Source organism: Boleophthalmus pectinirostris, unplaced genomic scaffold (assembly GCF_026225935.1).
Source record: "Boleophthalmus pectinirostris isolate CB_2022bp ecotype Guang Dong unplaced genomic scaffold, ASM2622593v1 HiC_scaffold_2, whole genome shotgun sequence".
In the NCBI taxonomy this organism is placed as follows: domain Eukaryota; kingdom Metazoa; phylum Chordata; class Actinopteri; order Gobiiformes; family Gobiidae; genus Boleophthalmus; species Boleophthalmus pectinirostris.
The window spans coordinates 11,268,431-11,294,590 of NW_026571152.1; the positions used below are offsets into that span (position 1 = coordinate 11,268,431).

Below are 26,160 nucleotides of genomic sequence, written 5' to 3' on the forward strand. Positions count from 1 at the left end.
TCAATAAACCGAAAAGTTATATACTGCATCTTTATTTGACATAGAACACTGAAATGTAAAAAGGTGACAAATCAGTTTGGACTCAATTGTTCTTAATTTTTTGTTGTTTTAACCTGTTTTTTACTAAGAAATTGTGATTTTGGATGGGGTCTGAGGAGGTTTGGTTCTTGTTAAACCTGTGAACCTTCTCATTCTAATGCAGTTTATCACCTCCACAGGAAACATCCCACCTTATGATCGAAACAACCCCACTTGATCCTTTGCTTCTCCAGCTCCAGCTGACCCTCTCCTCTGCTCCTCTGACCCTCTCCTCTGCTCTTCTGACCCTCTCCTCTGCTCTTCTGACCCTCTCCTCTGCTCTTCTGACCCTCTCCTCTGCTCTTCTGACCCTCTCCTCTGCTCCTCTGACCCTCTCCTCTGCTCTTCTGACCCTCTCCTCTGCTCTTCTGACCCTCTCCTCTGCTCTTCTGACCCTCTCCTCTGCTCTTCTGACCCTCTCCTCTGCTCCTCTGACCCTCTCCTCTGCTCTTCGGACCCTCTCCTCTGCTCTTCGGACCCTCTCCTCTGCTCATCGGACCTTCATTATCTGCTCCTGTAATGCTCTCCTTTCCTCCATCTGGCTTTCTCCACTTCATCATCTGCTCCTCTGACCCTCTCCTCTACTCTTCTGACCTTCTCCTCTGCTCCATCTGACCCTTTCCTCTGCTCCATCTGTCCTTCTTCTCCTTATACTCTGACCCTCTCCTCTGCTCCAGCTATCCCTCTCCTCTGCACCTCTCCTCTCACCCTCTCATCTACTCCATGTAACCCTCTTCTCTGCACTCTCCTCTTACCTTTTAAACACATTCCAAACACTCTAAAAGTCTGTGGGGAAAATCCCATGCGTGAGGAATTCCTGCTACTATAAATATGTACGATTATTCAAATGTGAAGTGTCCCCAGAGAGAAATGTGTTGATAAACTGGGCAAGACAAACAATAACTGGAAATGGTCTGGTGTGAGAAAATCATTGTTATTATAGAATTCTCATTAGAAATAATTGTTGCTAATAAAAGTTGTTGAACCAGACTGTAATTAAGGATACTATGAAAATGGAGTGTCCGCTATCTGCTGCATGTTATTGTTTTGCCTGCAATGTTCCAGTACTCCATTAAACATATCTATCACCACAGAAACAAACACGAGGTGCCACCAGGCCAAGGTACAGGTCAGATCTGTGAATAGGCAACCCAACTGTCTTTAAGAATAGTAGTTTTTTTTAAGCAATAAAAACGTATATAGTTTAATGCCATACTATGAAACATTTCCAGTGAAAGCAACAGCATCTCAATGGAGATAAGCCAGTGGAGGATCGTCTAAATTACTACACCTTTAACCTGCATTAGAACAAGTGTAAAAGTAGAAATGTACCAAACACAAATACAAAGAGTGAACATTGATTATAGTTTTTACAGCTTTTTTATTTGAACATATCATAAACATCTGACTTCAGTAAATAACAGTGTTAACACCCCATTTAAAAGCGTTAAATGCATTACGTTTGATGCACACAAGTGCTTTAACTATTATGAACTGCTGCCATCTAGTGGTTTCTTCATGTTAAACACACATGCAGAACAGGGCCATACTTTGAACCCCTCACACAGGATGTCGGTGTGCATTTGACAGTATTAAAACATTACCACTAAATGTCACTGTGGAGAAGTGTGAGAACTGTGCTTCGAAGCCTTGACACATTTGGTTCAAATGTTTTGCCGTTTCCTTGAGCCTCACTGTGCCCACCACTAGCTAAAGTGTCAATGCAAATGTGTCACAAAGATGTGTGCTACTTGTGTCTCTCAGGTTAAGTAACATTTTCTCACAGGAGTCATTTTGCCTACAACATGAGGTAAGCACACTACTTTAAACTAAAGGCCTGCTGTAACTTTTACAAATACAAACTGTGGAAACTATGACACTGTCTTTCAGGTATGACAATAAGGAGCAGCATCTGCTAGCATGAGCCAAGTCATATTTTTTATCATTTTGTATTTTGTAATAAGTAAAAATACCTGTAGAGTAATAAGTAATAGTAATTAAGTAACATTTATGCAGTATATAATACAGCATAAATGTTATAATATACACATAATGATGATGTGAAAAAATCACATAGACCTGACATTATAACATTTACCTCATTTTCCTACATAAACTATTACTACTACTGTATTTACTTAACACAATGAGTACATCTTACTTGACATAAACAAATGAGTTTCAACCACCACCATTTAAATATCAAATATAATATAATATCTGCACAGAATGTCGTCTGAGGGATTAGCATTGAGGAGCTTATCATACACTTTATTTCTCTTTCCTCACCTCCTCTCCTTGTATCTGCAGGAAATGTATGAGGAAACAGCTCCAATCTTATGACTGACAACAAAAACATAAACAAAAGTCCCCTATAGCACAAAGAAAACTCACATGCATGTAGTGAAAAATGTTGTTCCAGCTTTCACATACTGAATGATAAACTGACAGTAATTATCATGACAGGCCTAATGAGGGCAGGAATCAAGGAGAAGAATGGAAAGCGAACTGAGACGTGGGCAAAGGCTCAGTCCTGGAGCAGGCTCAGAGAGGGGAGGGGCCGCTTACTCCGAGAGTACTTCAACTGCAGCAGGTCGCCCACTTCAAGTGTCTGGGAAACAAATTAGGTTTTCAGTTTAATGCTGTTAACTCATCAAAAATATACCTGGAGTGGTGTTTTGTTTCATTCACAAATGTTTGAGTAACCCTATTATTAGGCTGTCTACATCCCCAAAGCTCAAAATGCTCTGTTCCATCTTCACCATGTGATGTCATGAAGGAGCACTGGTGGCTTGGGGACTCAGCATTGAAACAGAACCCATAAGGAGGATTCAAATAGGGCCATGGGAGAGATCACTAAAATACTCAAACATGCAGGGATCACATAACATGGTAGAAAGGAAAAAAAAAAGTATTTAGCATAATATCCTGTCTTTGAATAAATAGTTTTTTGTACTTTGACACTGACCACTTGTCCACTTTAATAGTCCACTATGTAACTTTTATTTTCTTGTCTTCATGGAGTGGTTATACCTTGTGTAGAATGTTCCACGGAAAGGCATTACATTTATTTATCTCCATGGAAACAAGCACCTGGCACCACATGGCCAACTTTCAGGTATATGTGGAGAGGCAAGCCCACTCAGCACACAAATACAACAGGAAATACCAAGGCTAAGGTGTCTAAGGTAGTTCCAACTGCATGTGTAATGCATAATTGAGGCCCTCTCATGTGGAAAAGGTGAGTCTGTGAGTGTGCCCAATGCTGAGTTGGTTGTGACTAACCGTGTCGAGGATGTCTCTGGTGTGAGCGGCCGAGATACAGATACGTGTTCTACTCTTGGTGGCGGCTGTGACTGGAAACCCCACCACCAACACGCCAATGTTCCTCTTTAACATCTCCCTCCCAAAAGCCCTGCAAGATAAAGGCATTTTAGATATTGATACCATTCAGATAATGCATGTCATTCTGTAGAAGGAGTGAGGCTAGCTAGAGGCACTGTTCTGTCTGAGCACTATTCTCAAGTTAGACTTTACTCTGAGTTTTGTCTAGTCAAAAAGAAGGGACTTAGCTGGAACTGCAACAAGCGAGATGGTTTGTGCTGTGAAGCAAGTCCCTCTCAAATAACATTGCAGTCACAAGATAGCTCGTGTTAGTCAAGTTTTCACCTTCACGCTTTCTGTTGAAAATCAAACGCCATGAACACTCATACTGATCAAAGATTGTTAAAAAAAATCTTGCCTTTTGTAGTCCAATGAAGTTCATTTGGTCTTCCGATAATTTATGTTATTTGGTTCTGTTTTTCAGACCAAGAGTTTGTTTTCATACCTGACAGTTTGGACTGCTCACTAGCGCGCTTTCTCCAAGTAAAAGAGTGAAATCAGCTGACAGGACACGTCAGAGCAACATCATGTGACCACTCTGAAGAAGAGGCCTAGTGAGCAGTCAAAACTGTCAGGTATCAAACAAACTCTTGGTCTGAAAAAAGAACCTCATAACATATGTTGTCTTTTGTATTTTTTCATGACTTTTCAGACTGTCTTAAAACCTTTTGGCAGTGTTTGCCAGTGTGTGCATTGAGACATTGCTGTAACTGCTGGACATTCCTCCATAGACATGATGTCCCTTCAACCTCCAGAGTCATGTCACTGAAAATGATCAATAGGGCAAAACACTTCATTAATGTAAAATGAAACAGAAGAAAAAGTTACACGGTTTTAGCTGGTATGTGAAATATTATGGGGACCACAGGGGAATCCTCGTTGCCATAGACCATGAAGCCCATGTCACGGACTCTTTGGCGGAAGTAGGTGGTGTTTTCTGAAAGCTGCCTCAGACGCTCTGCACCTGAGAGAAAAGAACAGTCATGAGTTATTAGTAAAGAAAAACAAAATGTAACCTTTTACACTAGTTAAGACATTTTAGGTTTCCCCACTCAAGTAATTAGTTCAGCCAAAGTGTGTTAGTGCTTGTGTATTGTTGTATGTGGACTCAAAGTTGCACTGTGTAACTTTTCTATTGGACCTCTTCTCCATGGAGATGACAGCATGTTCTATAGTACATCATTAAACATAGAGCTTGGACATACCCTCTTTTTCAAAGTTTTTTTTTACTTTAAGCTAGTGTTGTTACGACATGATACAATATTTTTTTAGGGATCCGATCCAATACGATACTTGGCCTTGGTGTACTTGCCAATACAATACCAGTCTGATACAGCAATTTTTGCTAAAGACTGGGTTGTGACAGTCAGGTGGGTCGTAGGAGATTTTTTGGGGGGTTGCCTTGTCATGATCTGCATGTAGGTCTGCAATATACAGTATTATAAATACTAGTATTCTCTTTTAACATACCTCTTTGTGTCCCATCCTCTCCATAGAGATTATGATCTGCTGAGCCACAGGGGGTGACATCGAGGTGGCGTATAGTGCACTGTGGGAATGTATCCTCAAGTAGTCAATCAGCTCCTGTCAGAAAAATATACACACAGTCATTTGACACATTGTAGTTTTTGTTAAGTAAAGATCAACAAGAAATAATACTAATACAATATCTTATTCCTGGATGTCTGAAGATTTGTTTAAATTAACTTATAATATATATAAAAATATGTTATATTATGTTATGGCATGATTAAGGATGTTATCTGTTACTGAGTGAAACCAACCAATGTGAAGCCCTTCCTTTCAAGGGGAAAGCTGAACAGTCAAAAAGCACTACTACTACAACTTTATCTATAATATTGATTTATAACATTTTAACAATATTAATTTTAGTTGCCTCTGTATTAAATATTATTGGTTGATAGAATGTCATGAATGTTGTGATGTCATCTAAAACCATAATTTTGCACAGCAAGATGGATTCTCGTGATATTTATGAGCTCACAAACTCACAAGAATCCATCTTCACATGCCCCTGCTAGTGTGATAGGGCCCATTAAGAGGTGTTTCCACTGTTATGATGCTTTGACCAATCAGAAAAACAACTGTCATGACATTCCCATTACTTTCACTGAGAGCCATCTCAGACTGATAATGTGTTCAAGTCAATTCAGAGTGACACACATATCAATCTGGCATAAGCCAGGTTACTGCAATCCAGCAATAAAGTAGGGTTTGCCTTATTTCATTCAAGAATATGACAAACCTTTTTGCCTCCAATGTATCCTCCAGCTGAGCCAAAGCTCTTGGTAAATGTCCCCATCATGACGTCCACGTCTTTGGGGTCTAAGCCAAAGTAGTCCACCACCCCCAGGCCGCGTGGTCCTACGGCCCCAATACTGTGAGCCTCATCTAGATAGAGGTATGCTTTGTAACACTTCTTCAGAGCTATTATCTCAGGCAGGCGCACAATGGACCCCTCCATACTGCAAGACAACAACAGGAAATACAGCAACCAAACAGCCAATCTGGAGCGATGCTTCAGTTTGGAAGAAGCATCTTGGATGAGCTGCCAAACATATTTAAAATTTTAAAAAATACATTTGTCCAGTTGACAGAATTGAATTGCTATGCTATCCTCTGCTGTGGACCCTACCTGGACGACAGAGGGATTAGACAAACTTCTTAATTTAAGGACAAAATAGTGAAATAAAAATCCAAGATTCTTGTACAGTGGGTTAATACGAACATTTAAGACCAAAATGACAAGTTTGAAAGCAAGTTATAAAGACAGGGGCAACAGTTTTTCAATAGAAAGTGAATTTGATAGAGCAGGATGCCCGCTCATGCTTACTTCCTATTTGGAACACAGCAACTAATTGTTAGCTATGTTCATTTATACTAGTATATACAGTCTATGGTTATGGCGTGTACCTGTAAATGCCCTCCACCACAATGAGGATTTTCTTCCAGGGTCGACGAGTTCTCGGCTGTCCGTGAACAATCGCTTCCCTGAGCAGCTTCTCCAAGCTCTGCATATCTGCCAAATGTGAGACCAAACAAAGAGAAGAGTTGGAGAATGAACGCCTCTGTCCCTAAATAGTCTGGTGTAGTGAGTGAGCAGAATATCATAGCACCCCCTTGAAGGAAATTCAAGATCAATAAAGTGTCTTATCTATCACAGATTAAAAAGACTGAGAACAAAGTAAGTAGAAAGCAGTGGCATCTTGAAAATAAGTGATTAAAGATTGCTCAAACATGACAAATCATTCCAAATACAACTTCTGGTGAGTAAATGATAAGGGGAAACAGCTATGGTTAAAAGCTCTAAAACGTTTGCATTTTGAATAACAGGTGCGCATTAAAGCATCATTCTAAGCTACATTTGGGACACAATTTTTCAATGCGAGTCATTTCAGAGTCACTCACTGTTGTGTTTGAAGACTCAGATTGTAGAGCGAGACAGTCGGGCCCCCAGGATCACAGAAGCATGGTTTAACTTGTCACTTAAAATGAGACAACCCTGCAATTAAAGAGACAAGAAAAGAGCACTATGACAACAGAATCAGCCAGCTAATGAAATTACTGCACATCACATCAGGTTTGTCAAGTTGCTGTGTACAATTTTGTATCATGCCTTTTTATTTTTATGGAGAACATGTCAAGTGGGAGCACAGTTTTTCAGTTACATGCTCTCACTTTTTTTGTTGAAAATCAAACATCTAAACCTAACTTGAAAGTGTGTTGTTTTAATCCATTTTGTTTAGTTTTTTTCTTGGATTTTCAGACAATTGTAAAACCTCTTTGTCTGTTTGATAATGTGTATCTCCGTGGTAACTGATGAACTTTCCACCACTAGAGATGCATCCCCAGCATAATTTCACCGCACAATACTTTGGAGCATTTCATGTGGTTGTTAAACATGTGTGACTGAAACAAAAAACAACTCCAGGTATACTTGTGATGAGGAAACAACATTATAACATAGATCAAAAATATCATAATATGGGCCCTTTAAATCTCACCTTTCTCGCAAGAGCAGGAATGTTCATGGAGTTTGTAGCAAAGCCCATGCCAAACACCATCGCTGTCTCCACACCAAGAAACCGGGCAACCAGCTGCTCTAACTCTTCATGAATTTCCAGGTTTCCTAAAACAATGTATTTTAGAAATATTTCATTTTTCAAATCAGGTCATTTTCTCTATGGCAAAAATTAAATCAAGGGGACAACTGCCAACTGTTAAAACAATATCGTTTTGGGAAATATTTAAAAAAGTGGTGATGTATTAGTAATTCATATATTCATTAATGGGATGCATGTTGATTGTGTTGTGATAGTGCTGTGAAAGGGTAGTGTCTTAGCATGAGGAGCAAAGGGAGGGGGGAGCTTTAAACTTTGCTTTTGTCCAGTGCTTCTGAACCACTTAATTTAGTTGAATTTTGTCAGACTTTTATGGAGGCACACTACGGTCACTTTGTACCTTTTATTTTTCTCCTTTAGTACCCTGTTTTCTATTTGGCCTTACCCATCTCACATCTGGAGCTGCTCACTCCGACCCCGTACTTGAGAGTGGATTCTAGGGCAGCGTCAGTGAAAGCTCCAGTTTTGTCTGCAAAGCCCAGGTAGTTGTACGAGCCCATGTTGATGACATCTTTCACCACTTTACCTGTGTACCTGGAAAAGTAACAAATGAAACCGTCTTAACATTTAAAAGACTTTGTTACTGACTTGGTAAATGAAATGTTGACTTTGAATTGCTGAAAAAAATCTGACAATTTTAAGATTTAAAATTACATCTAATTTAATGAAATAATAAAAATGAAAAAGCCACCGCGTTATATCACTAAGTGTAAAAAATAACTGAGAATAAAAACAAACACATTTCAAAAGCTCTCTTAACTAGTCATGCTAATGCTTATAAACAGAAGGATAACATCAATCTGGCCTCAAAACAGCAATGCAACCAAAACTCTATTCTCATAACATCATCTTGACATATGACATATTGCTACAATGTTTTACTGTAAGAGTCCATGTGGCTTTCCTCCTCCTTTTTATCACAAGCACAAGGTCAATGCTTTACGACTGGAGGTCGGCTCTTTTCCACTGGCACAGTTCACTGAGGGAGTTTCTCCCTCCAGCCCAGTTGTGTTTCCATGCTTTAGGCTCCAGGTCCAAGGGCAGGGCTCTGCTCCTTGAGACATGACATCACAAAAACATAACTCATGCTTTCTTAAAAAATTAATTCTAAATCGTATTTGAATGATACTTGTAATTGTTGGCTTTGTTTTGCAGAGCACATCGACACAAAATTTAAGATGCCATAACTGGAAATATAGCAGTTTATCACAAAATCAAGTCAGGGTTTAGTGAGAGATTATTATTTTATGTTTATATCTACATTTTGCCATCTTCCTTTCACCTGGTCTGCTGTCTCTCTTGTCCATTCATCTCATTTGGTCATTAACCACATCTGGGGCCAAACTGTACCAGCCCCAGACCCCTCTGGGAGAGGGCTAAGATTTTGTCACCCATGCATGTTTGAATATTTTAGGGATCTCTCCTGGGCACTATTCGAACTGTCTTAACATTTATAAGTATAATCCTGTACAAGGCTCTGCCACAAGCTTACAGAACCCATGCTCCTCCACAACCATAAATGTATAAAAGTATGATCCAAAACTGTACACAGCAAGTTGACACATCTGGGAGTGACTTAACACAGGGATCAAAAGAAGGGGAGACTCAGAGCTCTTCCGCTTTGAGAGGAGGTGGCTTGGGCATCTGTTCCGGGTAAGAAGAGGGACCAGATTGCGTTCCAACTACAGGGGGATCACACTCCTCAGTCTCCACTGTAAGGTCTATTCCAGGGTATGGGAGAGGAGAATCCAGCCAATAGTCGAACCTTGGATCCAAGAGGAGCAGTGTGGTTTTTGTCCTGGTCGCAGAACACTGGACCAGCACTACACTCTCCATCAGGCGCTCAAGGATCCATGGAGGTTTGCCCAACCAGTCCACATGTTCTTTGTGGATATGGAGAAGGCATTTGACCGTGTCCCTCATGGTGTCCTGTGGGGGTGCTCTAGGAGTATGGGGTCTGGGGCCCTTTGCTTAGAGAGGTCCAGTCCCTGTATGACTGGAGCAGTAGCTTTGTTGGCATTGCCACCAGTAAATCAAATCTGTTCCCAGTGCATGTTGGACTCTGCCAGGGCTGCCCTTTGTCACCGCAGGTGCTAATGGCTTCATCAGGCCAAGACCTACAACATGCACCGGGACAGTTCACTGCCAGGTGTGAAGCAGCTGGGATGAAGATCAGCTCCTCCAAATCCGAGGCCATGGTTCTTAACCAGAATAGGTGGCTTGCCCTCTCCGGGTCGGTGGAGAGACACTGTCTCAAGTGGAGGAGTTCAAGTATCTTGGGGTCTTGTTCACGAGTGAGGGGATGATGGAGCATGAGATTGACAGGCGGATCGGTGTAGCGTTTACAGTGATGTGTTCGCTGTATCGGACCATTGTGGTGAAGAAGGAGCTGAGTCTTAAGGCAGAGTTCTCAATTTACTGGTCAATCTACGTTCCTCCCCTCACCTATGGTCATGATCTTTGGGTAATGACTGAAAGAACAAGATTGTGGATACAAGCGGTTGAGTTTTGCTCCCTTAGAGGAGCTTTTTCTCCCTTAGAGAAGCTCAGAGTAGAGCCGCTGCTCCTCCACATCGAGAGGAGCCAGTTGAGATGTCTCAGAACGTCTCCCTGGAGAGATGTTCAAGACACGTCCCACCGGGAGGAGGCCCTGGGGAAGACCCAGAACAAGCTGGAGTATGTCTCTCAGCTGGCCTGGGAATGCCGTGGGATCCCCCCCCAAGAAGAGCTGGTGGAAGTGTTGCTGCTTTGAAGTCTTGCCATTCCTTGACCCTGACAAGGCACAGCTGCAAAGTGAAAACCATTTCAGGAGACTCCATCATGGAAATCATTGAGAGAAGACCAAGGGTGAGTCCTGACCATACATTATATATGTATAAGGACATATGTAACCCCCGTTACGAATAGACCCAATAGTAACAGAGCAGTACATGATAAAAAGTAAAAAGGGTCAATAAATACTAATAAATAATTTGATTTAAAACTTGATTAAAACAGTTATAAATAACATGAGAAAAAATATAAATAACATTTAAAAGACAAATTCATGGTTTTATTTATTTTTGTTTAAAAAGAATATTGTAAACTTTTTTTTGTTATCGATAAAGTTTTTCGAACACCCCTCCCCCACCCACGAGAGGCTGCGTAGCAGGAGCGAGGCCTGTTACGGCAGAGCGAACGAGCGCACGGCAGAGAAGCTATTAGCGCAAACTACAGAGACGCAAACTTGTTGTCTAACCAGGCTGGAGGAGGGGTGTGAGCAAAACTCGGAGTTACACGGTTTCCGACAATTACTAGGAGTTTTTTGGCCAGGTTTTATTCCCCCCGGGGAAACGTGGGAGAAGAAGGTCCCGGACCCTGAATTCCCGCAGAGACACGGAGACACAGACACACGGAAGGCGAGCCTACCCAGGAAACGCGGGAAAGGACGGCGCATAGAGCACCTTCACACCCACAAACACACCACCAAGGTTGCGGTAGGAGATTGACAGTTTTCCTCGTGGATTTCAGAGACACTGAGGAGCACTTTCCCACTGACGGGGAACGGTGCTAAGGAGCACTAAAAGCGTTTGCTAAGTTAAAGGACATTTAAAAGGACTGTTCTGTTTTTGCTACGCATACTGTATTGTTTTGTTGAATCTATGGCAATTTTGTAAACTTTAAAAGGACACAAGGTATAATTTTAAAAGTTACAGAATTGATTTGAAAAGTGCACAGGGTGGATAAATTGAGCCTAAATTAGAGCTTAAACCTAAAATTAAGCCAGTAAAATTAGATTCTCAACCAAAAGCCCTCTAAATTAAATGACCGGTCATATTAAAGGAAGGAAAAATTAAGACACAAATAGAACTAAAATTAAAATCTATTGTTGAACTTAGCCTGAAAGGTCAAGGGTGAAACAATACAGAGACTTTAAAGGTACTTTGTATAAATTAAGCACCTGCAGTATTTGTTAATTGTATGTCTGTCAACTGTTATTAAAGTTTGCCGGCTTTCCATTCAAAATTGTTCTGACTGCGACTTTTACATGTCACTCACCACTCCTACGAACCTATAACTGGTCCAGTAGCTTATTCCCTACTAGCATAGGTGCTACAAATTCTTGGCGAGCCAGCCAGGAGTGGTTCGTGCATGTTAGTGAGCCCAGATTTACCTGAAATAGAACAGATATGGAAGCCGTGCAACAGAGCAACGTTAAGATACCAAATTCACTTCTTATTACTGGTTTAACTGGCACTGAGGTAGATGAGGAGCTCATTGATTTCCTTAAACAGTATGGGTCCATCCAGGCCATAGTACCTGTAGATTCTTCCCACCCAGAGAAGGGCAAGCAGTCCATTATTGAGTATGCATCAGGTGCATCAGTACAGGCCCTGTCTAACTTGCTACCTCACAGATTCTCACCCAAAGACAAACCTAGCATTCTTTATCTCGTTGAAGCATTGAGTTCAGTGTACGCCCCTGTAGTTAGCAAGACTGCTACTCAGACTTATCTGACTGAACTGAGAGACATAGCAAAACTGACAGGCAGAGACTTTGCAGATGTACTGAGAGACGAACTTTCCTCCATTAGTCAAGCTGTTGATTCTGACGACTATGACAACACAAATGACCATGGTGACTCACCCCAAGTCCCTCATTCCAATGTGCCTCTCAGTCCAATGCGAGATAACCCGCCAACTGCTGAACCCATCCACCAACAGATCCATGCTGCTGTTAACAGTCCTCCACCTGTGCTGATCAATACAAAGACATCCACTCTAACACCTTCAGATGTCAATCCACCAGAGCTCCAAAAAGTGATAGTGGAGCACGTGCTAAAATCTGAAGATTTCAACACACAGATGAACACTCCTTTCAGACTAAGACTGTTTTCTGGCCGTTGTCCTCGCCCAAACAATGAAGTAGACTATGAAAGTTGGCGATCAAGTGTCGAACTTCTTCTCAAAGACCCTAAACAACTTGATGCATCCAAATCCAGAAGACTCTTAGAAAGTCTCTCTTCGCCTGCTGTTGACTTGGTAAAGCATTTACCTACAGATTCACCCCCTTCTACATACCTGAAAATCCTTGATTCTGCCTTTGGTACAGTCGAAGATGGTGATGACCTTTTTGCAAAATACTTGAACACCATGCAAAACCATGGTGAAGAGCCTTCATCATACCTACAGCGACTCCAGGTCATGCTGAATACAACTTTCATAAGGGGTGGCATCCCTTCAGGTGAACTTGACAAGCAGCTGCTAAAACAGTTCATAAGAGGCTGTTGGGATAATGATCTGATAGCGGAGCTTCAGCTTGAACAAAAAAGGCAAACACCACCTACCTTTGCAGAACTCCTTCTCATGCTCCGAACTGCTGAAAAAAGGCGCATGTCAAAATTGTCACGAATGAAACAGCACTTAAATACCTCAAAACCAAAAGTGTTCTCCCACTATCAAGGTGCCCAGTCCCAAAGCCCAGAACGCCAATCGTCGGAAGTTGTTGATCCATTGTCCGAAATCCAGGACCTTAAAAAGCAAATCGCCAGTCTACAGTCCCACCTTACAGCATTGAAAAACAAAAAAGATTCAGAACCCAGTAAGGTCAAGCCAAGACCCACGACCTTGACCAAGCCAAAAGTACCTTCTGAGAGCTTCAAAGTTCGAAAGCCACAATCCTCAGAGCAAAGGCCTGACATCCGCTCAAGTAACCGACCAAAACCCTGGTACTGCTTTAGATGTGGGGAGGATGGGCACATCAAGCCCCAGTGCGAAAATGAGCCAAACTCACCTCTTGTAGCTGAAAAAAGAAAACTGTTAAGGGAAAAACAAATGGCATGGGACAAAGTAAATGGTCAAGAACACAATCCTTTAAACTGAGTACAGCCCCAGTTATGGGACAAATTGAGGCTGAACTGAAGACAAAGTGTCCCAAAAAGAAGCGTGCCTTAAACTGTTACACCCAAGCTGAAAAGCCCATTTCCCTCCCGAAGGGTCTCATTGGAGCAAAATGTACCGCCGAAGTAGCTATCGGTGATCACGTGTGCGGCTGTCTATTGGATACAGGCTCACAAGTAACGACAATCTCCCAGTCCTTCTATGAAGAAAAACTGTCTTACTTACCTGTCCACAGCTTAAACGACCTGTTAGAGGTAGAAGGTGCCAATGGCCAGAATGTCCCTTATCTTGGCTTTATCAAAACTGTCATTACCTTTCCAAAAAGTTCACTGGGTGTGGACATTGAAGTGCCCACCCTAGCCTTAATCGTTCCGAATTTAAGCCCCAACTCACCTTCAATGCTGATAGGCACAAACACCTTGGACATCCTGTATGAACAGTACGGACTGGTTGTAGAACCCAGAGAGCAACGTTCACTTCCTTACGGATACAAAGCCGTTCTCAAAACGCTTGCGGCCAGGAAAAAACATTCAGTTGAATCAAACTTGGGCGAAGTCAGACTACGCAGTACGAATTGTGAAACTATTGGAGCTGGACAGACAAAGGTTCTGGAAGGATCAGTAAATTGCAGAATACCAGAAAGTGAAAAATGGGTGATCGTTGAAGCACCAACAGCAACATCCTTACCTGGTGGTCTCCTTGTCGAAGATGGGTTGGTAACCCTTCCATCCAAGCTGCCCCGTTGCATACCTGTCATCCTCAAAAATGAATCAGATCACGCCATCACACTCACCCCAAAGACAATCATAGCAGAGATTCATGCTATCCAAAGTGTCCAACCTGCAAATAACAAAACAGAGAATCCCAAACCCCAAGACAAGTCAAATCTACAGTTTGATTTTGGCGATTCCCCCATCTCCAGTGAGTGGAAGCAAAGAATAAGCAATAAGTTAAACTCACTGCCAGAGGTGTTTGCCCAGCACGAGCTCGATTTCGGTCACACTGGAAAAATCAAGCACCACATCACTCTCAGTGACCCCACACCTTTCAAACACAGGGCAAGGCCTATTCACCCACAAGATTTGGAAGCGGTACGTAACCACCTGCAACAGCTCCTTGAAGCCAAAGTCATACGCGAATCTGAATCCCCCTTCTCCTCTCCAATCGTAGTCGTACGGAAAAAGAATGGAGATGTCAGATTATGCATTGACTATAGGAAGCTAAACTTACAAACCGTCAAAGACTCTTATGCCTTACCCAATCTCGAGGAGTCGTTCTCGGCCTTGAGTGGCTCAAGATGGTTCTCAGTTTTAGACTTGAAATCAGGGTTCTATCAGATTGAAATGGAGGAGGCTGATAAACAAAAAACTGCATTTGTCTGCCCCCTTGGATTTTTTGAGTTTAATAGAATGCCTCAAGGAATAACGAATGCCCCTAGCACTTTCCAGAGGCTCATGGAACGCTGTGTAGGAGAGCTCAACCTGAAACAGGCCCTTGTGTTCCTTGATGATTTAACTGTCTTCTCCTCGACATTAGAGGAGCACGAAGAGCGCCTCTTGCGAGTCCTTGGTCGATTGAAAGAGTATGGCCTGAAACTTTCGCCGCAGAAATGCAGGTTTTTCCAGAGCTCAGTAAAATACCTCGGCCATATTATCTCAGAAAAAGGAATCGAAACTGATCCAAATAAGATCTCATCACTAAAAACCTGGCCAAAACCAACAAACTTGAAGGAGTTACGGACATTCTTGGGATTTTGTGGTTATTACCGCAGATTCATAAAAGATTACTCAAAAATCATGCGACCTCTCAACCAGCTCACTGGCGGATACCCGCCTCTACGGAAAAAGACAAGCACCAAATCCGAAACAACCCAATACCACAATCCCAAAGACCCTTTTGGAGTGAGATGGACCGTGGATTGTCAAAGGGCATTTGACACCATCATTGACAAACTGACGAGTGCCCCAGTGCTTGGGTTTGCCGACCCCAAACTCCCTTTTACCGTGCACACGGACGCAAGCACTTCAGGGTTGGGAGCCGCCCTTTACCAAACTCAACAAGGCCAGAAACGTGTCATCGCCTTTGCAAGCCGTGGGTTGTCAAAGTGTGAAACAAAATACCCCGCACACAAGTTGGAGTTCCTTGCTCTAAAATGGGCAGTCACCGAAAAATTTCAAGATTACCTTTACGGACGCCCATTCCTTGTGGTCACAGACAGCAACCCATTAACATATGTCCTGACTACTGCCAAACTCGATGCTACGAGTTACAGGTGGTTGGCTGCACTGTCCACGTTTGATTTCCAACTGCAGTATAGGGCAGGAAAGCAAAATCAGGATGCGGACGGACTGTCCAGACGACCACACAGCACACAACCTGATGACATGCTGTCAAAGAAAGAGTTAGAAAGGATACAGCAGTTCACACAAAGACACTTACCTGACACAAACCATCAAAACCTTGTTGAACAGAGCACGATCCGAGCCATCTGTGAGAAGCATCTTGTCCATTCAACCTTAATCGATGAACCAGAAAAGCCCACCACTAACAACCCTCTGGTTCTGACTCTCGCTATCAACCCCCAAGCTGTCCCCCAAAGCTATGAAGATGAGGAGCAGCTTGGTGGCTTGCCAGTCATTCCTCATTTCACCACGTCTGACCTGAAAGAAAAACAGCAAGCAGATACCAGCATCCGTGAAATAATCAATCAGATTGTGCTGGGAGAAAAGCCCCCACTAACTGCAAAGAAAGAGCTCCCTGAACTTGGCCTGTTGTTAAGGGAATGGAGTAAGTTAGTCCTTAGAGATGGAGTTCTCTATCGCACAAGGCAAGAGAGTGCCCAGACGCAATATCAACTCGTGCTGCCAAAAGAGTTACGACCCCTTGTCCTAAAAAGCTTACATGATGATATGGGACACATGGGTGTTGAGAGAACATTGGATCTTGTGAGAAAGCGGTTCTATTGGCCCAAAATGGCTTCAGACGTTGAACTCAAAGTCAAGACCTGCGAACGTTGCACACGCCGCAAAGCCCAACCAGAGAGAGCTGCACCGCTTGTGAACATTGTTGTCACCCGTCCACTTGAGTTGGTGTGCATCGATTTTCTAACTCTAGAGCCAGACTCAAGCAACACAAAGGATGTGTTAGTGATAACAGACCACTTCACAAAGTATGCTCTGGCCCTGCCAACTTCAAACCAGAAAGCGCGCACAGTTGCTCGATGCCTCTGGGAAAATTTCATCTCACACTATGGGTTTCCAGAGAGACTGCACAGTGACCAGGGCCCGGACTTTGAGTCCCGCACGATAAAGGAGCTCTGTCAACTTGCTGGCATTCAAAAGGTTCGAACTACTCCTTACCACCCGAGAGGGAACCCCGTTGAGCGGTTCAACAGAACACTTCTCAACATGCTTGGCACCCTGGAGAACCACAAAAAGACCCACTGGCGTGAACATGTCCGACCCTTAGTGCATGCCTATAACTGTACTAAGAATGAAGTGACCGGCTTTACACCCTATGAATTAATGTTCGGCCGACAGCCCCGGCTCCCTGTAGACCTCGCTTTCGGTCTGCCAGTTGACCATCAGTCAAGTTCCCACTCAGAGTATGTTCGCAACCTCAAGTCACACCTCGAGTCCAGCTACAAAATAGCAGCTGAGATGGCAAAGAAATCAGCCAGCCGCAACAAAGCCAGATTTGATAAACATATCATTGATTCCACCTTAAAGGAAGGCGATAGGGTGCTTGTTAGAAATGTTCGCATAAGAGGCAAGCACAAGTTAGCCGACAGGTGGGAGCCCGAAGCTTATGTCATTGTGAAACAGTCAAGTAATCTTCCTGTCTATGTCATAAAGCCCGAGACAAAGGACGGTCCTCAGAGAACTCTTCACCGTGATCTCCTACTGCCCTGCGGTTTTCTTCCTGTCAGCTCTGAGGAAATAGATCAACCTGCGAAACAAAAACCAAAGCGACCAAAAACACGGCAACAAACTGAGAGTTTTGAACGAGAGACTGATTGTGAAGATTCCGATTCTGGCTATTTTTATAACTATCGTGACTTAATAGTAGAAACCAAAAGCTACAATTGCTCACTTGAAACTGGGGATGGTGTGGAAACGCCCAAAGCTTTCCTTGAAACTGAAGAGAGTCAAAACTTACCTGATGAGACAAACTTACCAGATGAGACAAACCTCCCGGATGAGGCAGACATACCAAAGAGGTCAAACCTACTGAAAGAGTCCTTACCTGAAATTGAACCTGAAAGAAACTTACCTGAAAGGAGTCAAAGTGAAAGTGACAAAGAAATCCAAGTCGATACTTACCCTGAACAAGAAAACTTACCTTACATGGATCCTAAAGAACAAGTTTCAACTGAAGCATCCTGCGAAAGAGGCAGTCAACTCAAAGACATCCCTGCTGTGCCAGCCGAGACTGTTACTGACACAGACCAGTGCCCAGACGCCACTGACCATAGTGACAGTTTCACTGACCCCCTGAGACGCTCAACCAGACATAGGGAACCTGCTCATAGATTGACTTACCCTGAACTAGGCAACCCACTAGTTACTGTAGTCCAGTCCCTATTTCAGGGTCTAGCCATGGCATTTACGGACTCTTTAAATTCTCCCAAAATTATAAAGGTAGAAACTGTGTAAAACATGTACGAGGACGTACATGGGAAAAGGAGGGGAGGATGTAACCCCCGTTACGAATAGACCCAATAGTAACAGAGCAGTACATGATAAAAAGTAAAAAGGGTCAATAAATACTAATAAATAATTTGATTTAAAACTTGATTAAAACAGTTATAAATAACATGAGAAAAAATATAAATAACATTTAAAAGACAAATTCATGGTTTTATTTATTTTTGTTTAAAAAGAATATTGTAAACTTTTTTTTGTTATCGATAAAGTTTTTCGAACACCCCTCCCCCACCCACGAGAGGCTGCGTAGCAGGAGCGAGGCCTGTTACGGCAGAGCGAACGAGCGCACGGCAGAGAAGCTATTAGCGCAAACTACAGAGACGCAAACTTGTTGTCTAACCAGGCTGGAGGAGGGGTGTGAGCAAAACTCGGAGTTACACGGTTTCCGACAATTACTAGGAGTTTTTTGGCCAGGTTTTATTCCCCCCCGGGGAAACGTGGGAGAAGAAGGTCCCGGACCCTGAATTCCCGCAGAGACACGGAGACACAGACACACGGAAGGCGAGCCTACCCAGGAAACGCGGGAAAGGACGGCGCATAGAGCACCTTCACACCCACAAACACACCACCAAGGTTGCGGTAGGAGATTGACAGTTTTCCTCGTGGATTTCAGAGACACTGAGGAGCACTTTCCCACTGACGGGGAACGGTGCTAAGGAGCACTAAAAGCGTTTGCTAAGTTAAAGGACATTTAAAAGGACTGTTCTGTTTTTGCTACGCATACTGTATTGTTTTGTTGAATCTATGGCAATTTTGTAAACTTTAAAAGGACACAAGGTATAATTTTAAAAGTTACAGAATTGATTTGAAAAGTGCACAGGGTGGATAAATTGAGCCTAAATTAGAGCTTAAACCTAAAATTAAGCCAGTAAAATTAGATTCTCAACCAAAAGCCCTCTAAATTAAATGACCGGTCATATTAAAGGAAGGAAAAATTAAGACACAAATAGAACTAAAATTAAAATCTATTGTTGAACTTAGCCTGAAAGGTCAAGGGTGAAACAATACAGAGACTTTAAAGGTACTTTGTATAAATTAAGCACCTGCAGTATTTGTTAATTGTATGTCTGTCAACTGTTATTAAAGTTTGCCGGCTTTCCATTCAAAATTGTTCTGACTGCGACTTTTACATGTCACTCACCACTCCTACGAACCTATAACTGGTCCAGTAGCTTATTCCCTACTAGCATAGGTGCTACACATAGCTAACCTGTTAGCTGTTGTGTTCCAAGTAGATAATGAGCATGGGCGTGTTTCTGACACCATCGGCTCTGGCACTAATGCACATCATCTCTCTCTCTGTAACTGCTGCTGTCAGACTCATCATTATCATCATAATCATCACTTTTTTTATCTTTTATCATTAATCGTTAATTGTCATCATTAATAGCAGACCAATGAGGTGCCCAATGTCCTTGACATTGCCCCCACTAGCCTTAGAAACAGGTTTGATTGACCGCATCTGCACCAGCAGTGTGAGCAGGAAGGGGCATTATTTTCAACAGTTTCACTCTGCACTGACTATTTGGTTGCTATTATACAGAATTCCAAATATGGAACTCAGTTCCAAATTCGCCCCTATAACTGCAAGCCTTGATGAGGTTAATTTGGCTGGAACCAAAAGCTGTAGGTGACATCGCACTCCCTTAGTCCACTTCTTTATACAGACCATGGTCCTGACCCACCCTAGCTCAAGTCCCTGGGGACTAAACTACTCCTGACAGGTTGCTCCAGCAACACTGAAGGATGGGTCAAATGCAGAGAACATTTTTTTCTGCAGAAACAATAATGTGTACTTCATCCTTAAAGTGAACATACTCACTCAAAAGTCCAGTTGTAGTCTGGAGACACTCGGTGCACCAGATCCATCTTGACTCCTGGGGAGCTGCAGATGGGGCGAAAACCAGTGTCCCGAACCCTCCTGAAGATGTTTCGAGTGAAGAAGCCCTCAAAGTCATCATACAGAGGGACAAAATCCTGCAAGAAAACAAGTGAATTTTAATTTCTCGCACTGCACTTCTCACTGCATTCGCACTGCGCCGCACTCCTCGCACTCGCAATGCTATGGATTGTATCCTATGATATATTCCTCTAAAAATCTGCAGTTGAACAATTCATTTTAGCTGCCCCCAACTGTATTAAATATTGTGAAATAGTGAGATGTTGTCATACACTGAGATGGGGGTGGGGCAGTGGGGGAAGGGGGGGCATTGTACTTTTCCATAAGATCAGAAAAGTAAATTCCCAAATATGAAACTTAATGATTTCTATTATTGACTAGACCCAAGACCATGCTATATTACAACAAAAACTTTCAATTTAGCTGCCCCATCTGTATTAAAGGTGCGTTGTGTAACTTTTATAGTGGAGGGTCCATCAAATGCTTTTCTCAGTGGAGATGTTATTGCTTTGTCTGTAATGTTGCATGGTATTAAACCTTTCTATCTTCATGGAGACCAAACAGGTCAGATATGAGGAGAGGTGACACCACTGACAGTCCTGTTTTTCTCTGAATTTTTGAGCTATAGAAACATCTGTAATTGAGTAATTGTAATGCTATCTAATGTCATACTGTAGAACATTCCAAGCAGAGCAAAGCAACCATCCTTCCCCAACCAAAAAGTTACATAGTGCACCTTTAAATATTATTGGCCCATAGAATATCTTGATGTCATCTGAAACCCAGCAACACCTTCTGCTGCTCTCTCTCCTGGGCCATGTGGCACTTCTCGATGTTCCAGTGACACAGGAAGTCACGGAGGAGGCCGAATACGTAGAGGATGGAGCCGGATATGTAAGTGAACACCACTCCCAGCAGAGGACTCTCCTCAAACGACTCCACGAACGGACTCTTGTACAGGCTGGTGTTGTAAGAGACTTTCTGGTTCTACAAAACAGGATGAAATCCAAAAGATTTTTGTCAGTACTAAATGGTTAGACAGTGCTTTATTTTTTCCTTCAGCCAGCCAAAGGGAAATGCCAAAACACAATTGTTGCAAATCCTTGGTATCTGGGTAAGTAGGAAAGTAAGTGACTAATGAGTCTACCAGTACAGTTTATCTGAAATAGTCAGCTAAACGACTAGAGAATCAAAGCCCTGGATCACATTGCTTATAAGAATTATTCTTCCAAGCAAAGCTAAAAAGTCTAAAAAGGAGACTAAATTAATTATCTAAACATAGTTTGCAGACGTTATGGAAAGCAATGTGTCAAAGACTTGACTGGACATGAATAAGAGAACCCATGTCTGCCATAACAACCAACAACCACCTGAGATTCTGCTTATGCAGAGGCGACAGCAGGCATGGGCACCACAGTCTGGTCTGCCAGATCTGTCAGACTAACCACAGGCCGTATTTATAAATCAATATAGCCACCTCGCTACCCGCTGCTTTCCAAATAGGAAGTGAGGATAGATGCGAAGTGGTTCCTTTGAGCTCCAGCTGTAATTGACTACAATTGAAAAAATGTCACCCCTCTCTTTGTAACTACTGCTGCCAGGCTCCTCATTTTGCCTTTTAAATGTTTATATTTCTACATGGTGTTTTTATTTCACTATTTTGTCCCTAAATTAATATATGAACATTAATAACCGTCAAATCCTCTGTGGTTTCACGCTCAGATTTCCAAATATGGCCCCTGGTTGCAGATTGATATAACTGCAGGCGTCGATAAGCTTCATTTGGTTGCAACCAAAGACTATGGGTGACATCACACGTCCTTAGTCCACCTCTGATTAGGAGAGCAGTCCTACCGCCAAAACATGTCAGGTCAATAACCTGTTGAGCTTTTTACAGTATGAGATGCAGTAAATAGCAGAATTAAACACAACAGTAATTAGTTTGCATGTGTAATGAGTCATAGACGTTCATAATTCAACCTTCTACAGCTCAAATCTGATTTTACTGCCCAAAAATAACCCAAAATCTCCCACTAGTAATGAGATAAAGTATACACAATAAATACTGAATTCAAAAATGATTGTTCCATCTGTCATGTATTGAAGTGTATATAGTAATTATGGTGACAGGCCTAACCACACCCCAAACTGCCTAGACATTCTTCTTGCACAAGTGTCTTGTAGGAGCTGGCATCTCATCCTCCTCCTTCACCTTTTTACCAGGACACTGAGCCCTCCCATTTAAACACACAGGATGTGTCTCATTTCTCTTTCCTTGCTTCCTTCTCCTTGATTCCTCTCCTCATTCCTCTTTTTTTAAGCTGTCAATCAAATGCTTCATGCGTGAGCACACCTCAGATAAAAGAATCACACTTTATTTAACAGCTACACAAGTACAGGGACAGCAGCAAAGGATGTTTGACAAGTCCTGAATTGTAATATAAAATAATTCTTATAGTCCTCGTTATAAGGACATTTTGGTCAAAATCAGTGCCTGAGGAGAGACTGTCCCAGTCAGACTAAGCTTGTGTCTCCTCCTGCTCCTCTCCTCTTCTCTTCTCTCCTCCTCTCTTCTCTCCCCTTTGCTCACCTCCTCCTCTGCCTCTCTCTCCTCTCTTCTTTGCTCCTCTCCTCCTCTGCTCGTCTCCCCTCTCCTCCCCTGCCTCACCTGCTCCTCTCTCCTCCTCTCCTCTCTTCTTTGCTCCTCTTCTCCTCTGCTCCTCCTTTTTTTTTCATGTGATACTGATACTTTTCCTTTAGTTTTTTTGGCTATGGTATTTGTATTTAAAAAACAAAACTAGTACTTCTTCCACCACTGTCTTGACTAGTCATTGATTATTTTTTTGATTAGTCAACAAACAGTTATTTCTATTATAAATTTAGATTTTGAACACTTTTTAAAGTACGCCTTTTGAGCTTGTGTCTGCTTTTGTTACCATCTATGACCCCCGTGCCTCCTTATGTAATAGTCTCAAAAACAACGTAATGAAAAAACAAGTTAGATGACTGACTGTATTAGAAAACTGCAATGGGAGTTGAAGTTACTGTAAATGTCATCACAACAAAGAGCCGTGCAGCTGTCAGCCCCTGGTGATGGATATCTGCATATCACACAGCAGAGGACTTTTTAAAATTTGTGCCAAAATGACTGACTGATGCTAAAGAATCCTATGCATATCACTGAAAATAAAATAAAGTTGGAGAATGAGTTAAGTACAGAGCAGTGGGAGTGTCTCAGTGGCGGTGAAAACGGTGGTTGATCTTGAAAATAAAGATTGCTCAAACATGAAGGTATCACTCCAAATACAACTTCAGGGGGTCAGTAGTGAGGGGAAACAATTATAACATGATTAAAAGCTCTGAAAAGTCCATTTTGCAGAATAGTTCTGCTTTAAACCAAATAAAGATTGAAATGTCACAGCTGTAGGCTTTTAGATAGAGAATATTTATATGATGTGTGTATAATATAGACAAATGTAATGATTGTGATCATTTTTGTTGGAATCCTCATGAAAAGCTTGAATATATTTTTAAACATAAACTGGTCATTGTCACATGAGTAATCAACTATTTGGATTAAATGTAAAAACCATACAGACATGTCATGTAAATATTTGGTTAACCCAATTATCCATGGATTTCAGAATGATGACACACTGGGATGATGAATGCTTTAAAACCAAATATGATATTTTCTAAATGGAAAAATTTTGATGTAGACTAGACTGTACATCAGGGGTGTCAAACTCAAATTCACAGAGGCCCAAAATTAAAACTGGGACCAAGTAGTGGAACAAACTATATATTTATTGAAAATTTTCAACAACATCTGAATGTTTTCTCTTCTTTTGAGATATGTAATGTTAAACATTTTCTTATTAAAATAAATATTTTGCTTATAATGCTAATAATAGTTTTGCTTAAACATTGAATCTAGAACAAGCATAATATAAAATAATAACAACATTTTAAATAAATAATGTCCGGCAGGCCAGCTTTAATAAATATTTGATAAGATCTCGCGGACCAAAAGATAATTATATCCCAGGCCAAATTTGGCCCCCGGGCCTGGGTTTGACATATCTGCTGTACGTAAAGGGCCCATATTATGCTATTTTCCCATCTATGTTAATGTTGTAATGTTGTTTTCTTTTCATTCACACATGTTTAACACACAAACTCTTCATATTTAGTTCAGAGTTGCTCTCTCAAAGTGAAAATACTCTTTTCCTCTTTGTGATGTCATGTGGTAATACAAGAAGTGCTCCACTGTGTTTTTAAACTCCATGCTCTTTCCCTAAAATAATGTGGATCATTTCAGCTTTGGAATTTCCTGCTAAAACAAAAGATCAACGGTAGCTAACTTCAAAACTAGTACACTTCATGACATCACAAAGCAGAGCATTTTAAGCTTTGAGGATGTAGACTAATTATAAAGGATTACTCAAAAATGTGTGAATGAAACAAAACACAGTTCCAGGTATGTTTTGATGAAGTAACATTCTAACATGGATAAAAGCTTTTTGCGTAATACAAGAGTTGAATTAAACTTTTGTATGACAATGATAACAACTTCACCTTATGTTACAATTTGCATTTTGACAGGCCTGTACCTTCTCCCTTGGGTGATGGTTCATCTTCTTCTTCAGGGGTTGTTGACAGGGGGTCTTCACAAAGTCTTTTAATAATTTGTCCGATGAGCTTTCCACCATGTCTGAAAGTTGGTTGTGAGTGTGGATAATGTTAAGAAGAATTGAAATGATGCTGGAGTGAGGAGAATCATGAAGTTGTGTATGAGGAGAAGACAGATATCTGCTTTTGGGAGGGTATCAGCATTTGTGCGGATTCTCTTCTGTTTAAGGTCAGTCTGTGCGCTCCTCTTTGATGATATTTGTATTTGTTTTGGAGGCTGAACAAAGTCAATCAACTTTTTTTTTTTTTTCCTTTGGGCCTTTCCTTTGTGTCTTCAATTTGTTGTGACCATTCCCACGCCAGAGGGGATCTTGTAGTTCAGCATCCTCATTATATGTCGATATGATATGTCCTTCTTAAACTGTTTCTTGATTGTTTTTTATCATTAAATGTTTGAGTTTAGCTAGCTTTAACCAACAGTTTTTCAGTTAGTTCTCACCTTTTGGTTGAAAATCAAACACTTAAACAGAACCGTTTGCACTTTTTGAAATGTGCTTAAATCCTGCAAATGTGTTTAAATAAATGTTGTATTTTTTCTTAAGTTTTTGGATAATCTGAAACTTTTTGGTGGGTACTGCTTGCATGGAATTGTGTCACTATGGTAACTGCTGAACATTCTAGCATAGACATACATGTAGAAAAGCCACAGTGCGATGTCTCTGTCCATAATTAAGACAGTTTGTAAACATATTTGTTGATCCTTCTTCTATTTCACTCATTCCTGCTCACATGAAAAAAAAAATACAGTAAATTCATATGTCTTGCTCCCTTTACTCGCTGGGATTAGCAGCAGATACTAATGTCAGACATGTTCTGTCTCTGCCTTGTCTAAACGTGTTGTTTTGGAATGATTCACTTTTAATCGCAAAATGCAAAGAAATCTTAATTTATTACAATTTACAACAATGAAATAAATGTTCATGAACACTGGAAAATGTATGAAAATGTATTTAAGGTTATAGTAATCATGGAATATACCAATTATTAGTACATTTTAAGAGTAGTTGTTGTTCGGGTATTTTTGAGCAATAAAAAAAACATAGGCACCAAGTTTAATGCCATACGATGAAACGTTTTAGTAAAAGTACTAACATCAAGCAAGTGGCAGATCCTCTAAGTTTCTGCACCTTTAAACTGCATTAAAACAAGTATAAGAGTAAAACTGTCCCAACCACAAATACAAATAGTGAACACTGATTATAGTTTTACAGCGTTTTTATTTGAACACATTCTGACATCTAGTTAAACTTGATGAACACAAGTGCTTAAGTATTATGAACTGGTGCCATCTAGTGGTTTAACAGGAGAATTATATCAAAAACATTGTTAGTATTTATTTATTTATTTATTTATTTATTTGTATATGTTAAGCTCAACCA

General features: G+C 41.4%; 1 pseudogene; it reads right to left on the bottom strand.

Moving 5' to 3' along the window:
* Positions 1–2,605: 2,605 nt before the first annotated feature.
* Positions 2,606–24,801, bottom strand: LOC110162648 (serine palmitoyltransferase 2-like; annotated as a pseudogene).
* Positions 24,802–26,160: the final 1,359 nt, after the last annotated feature.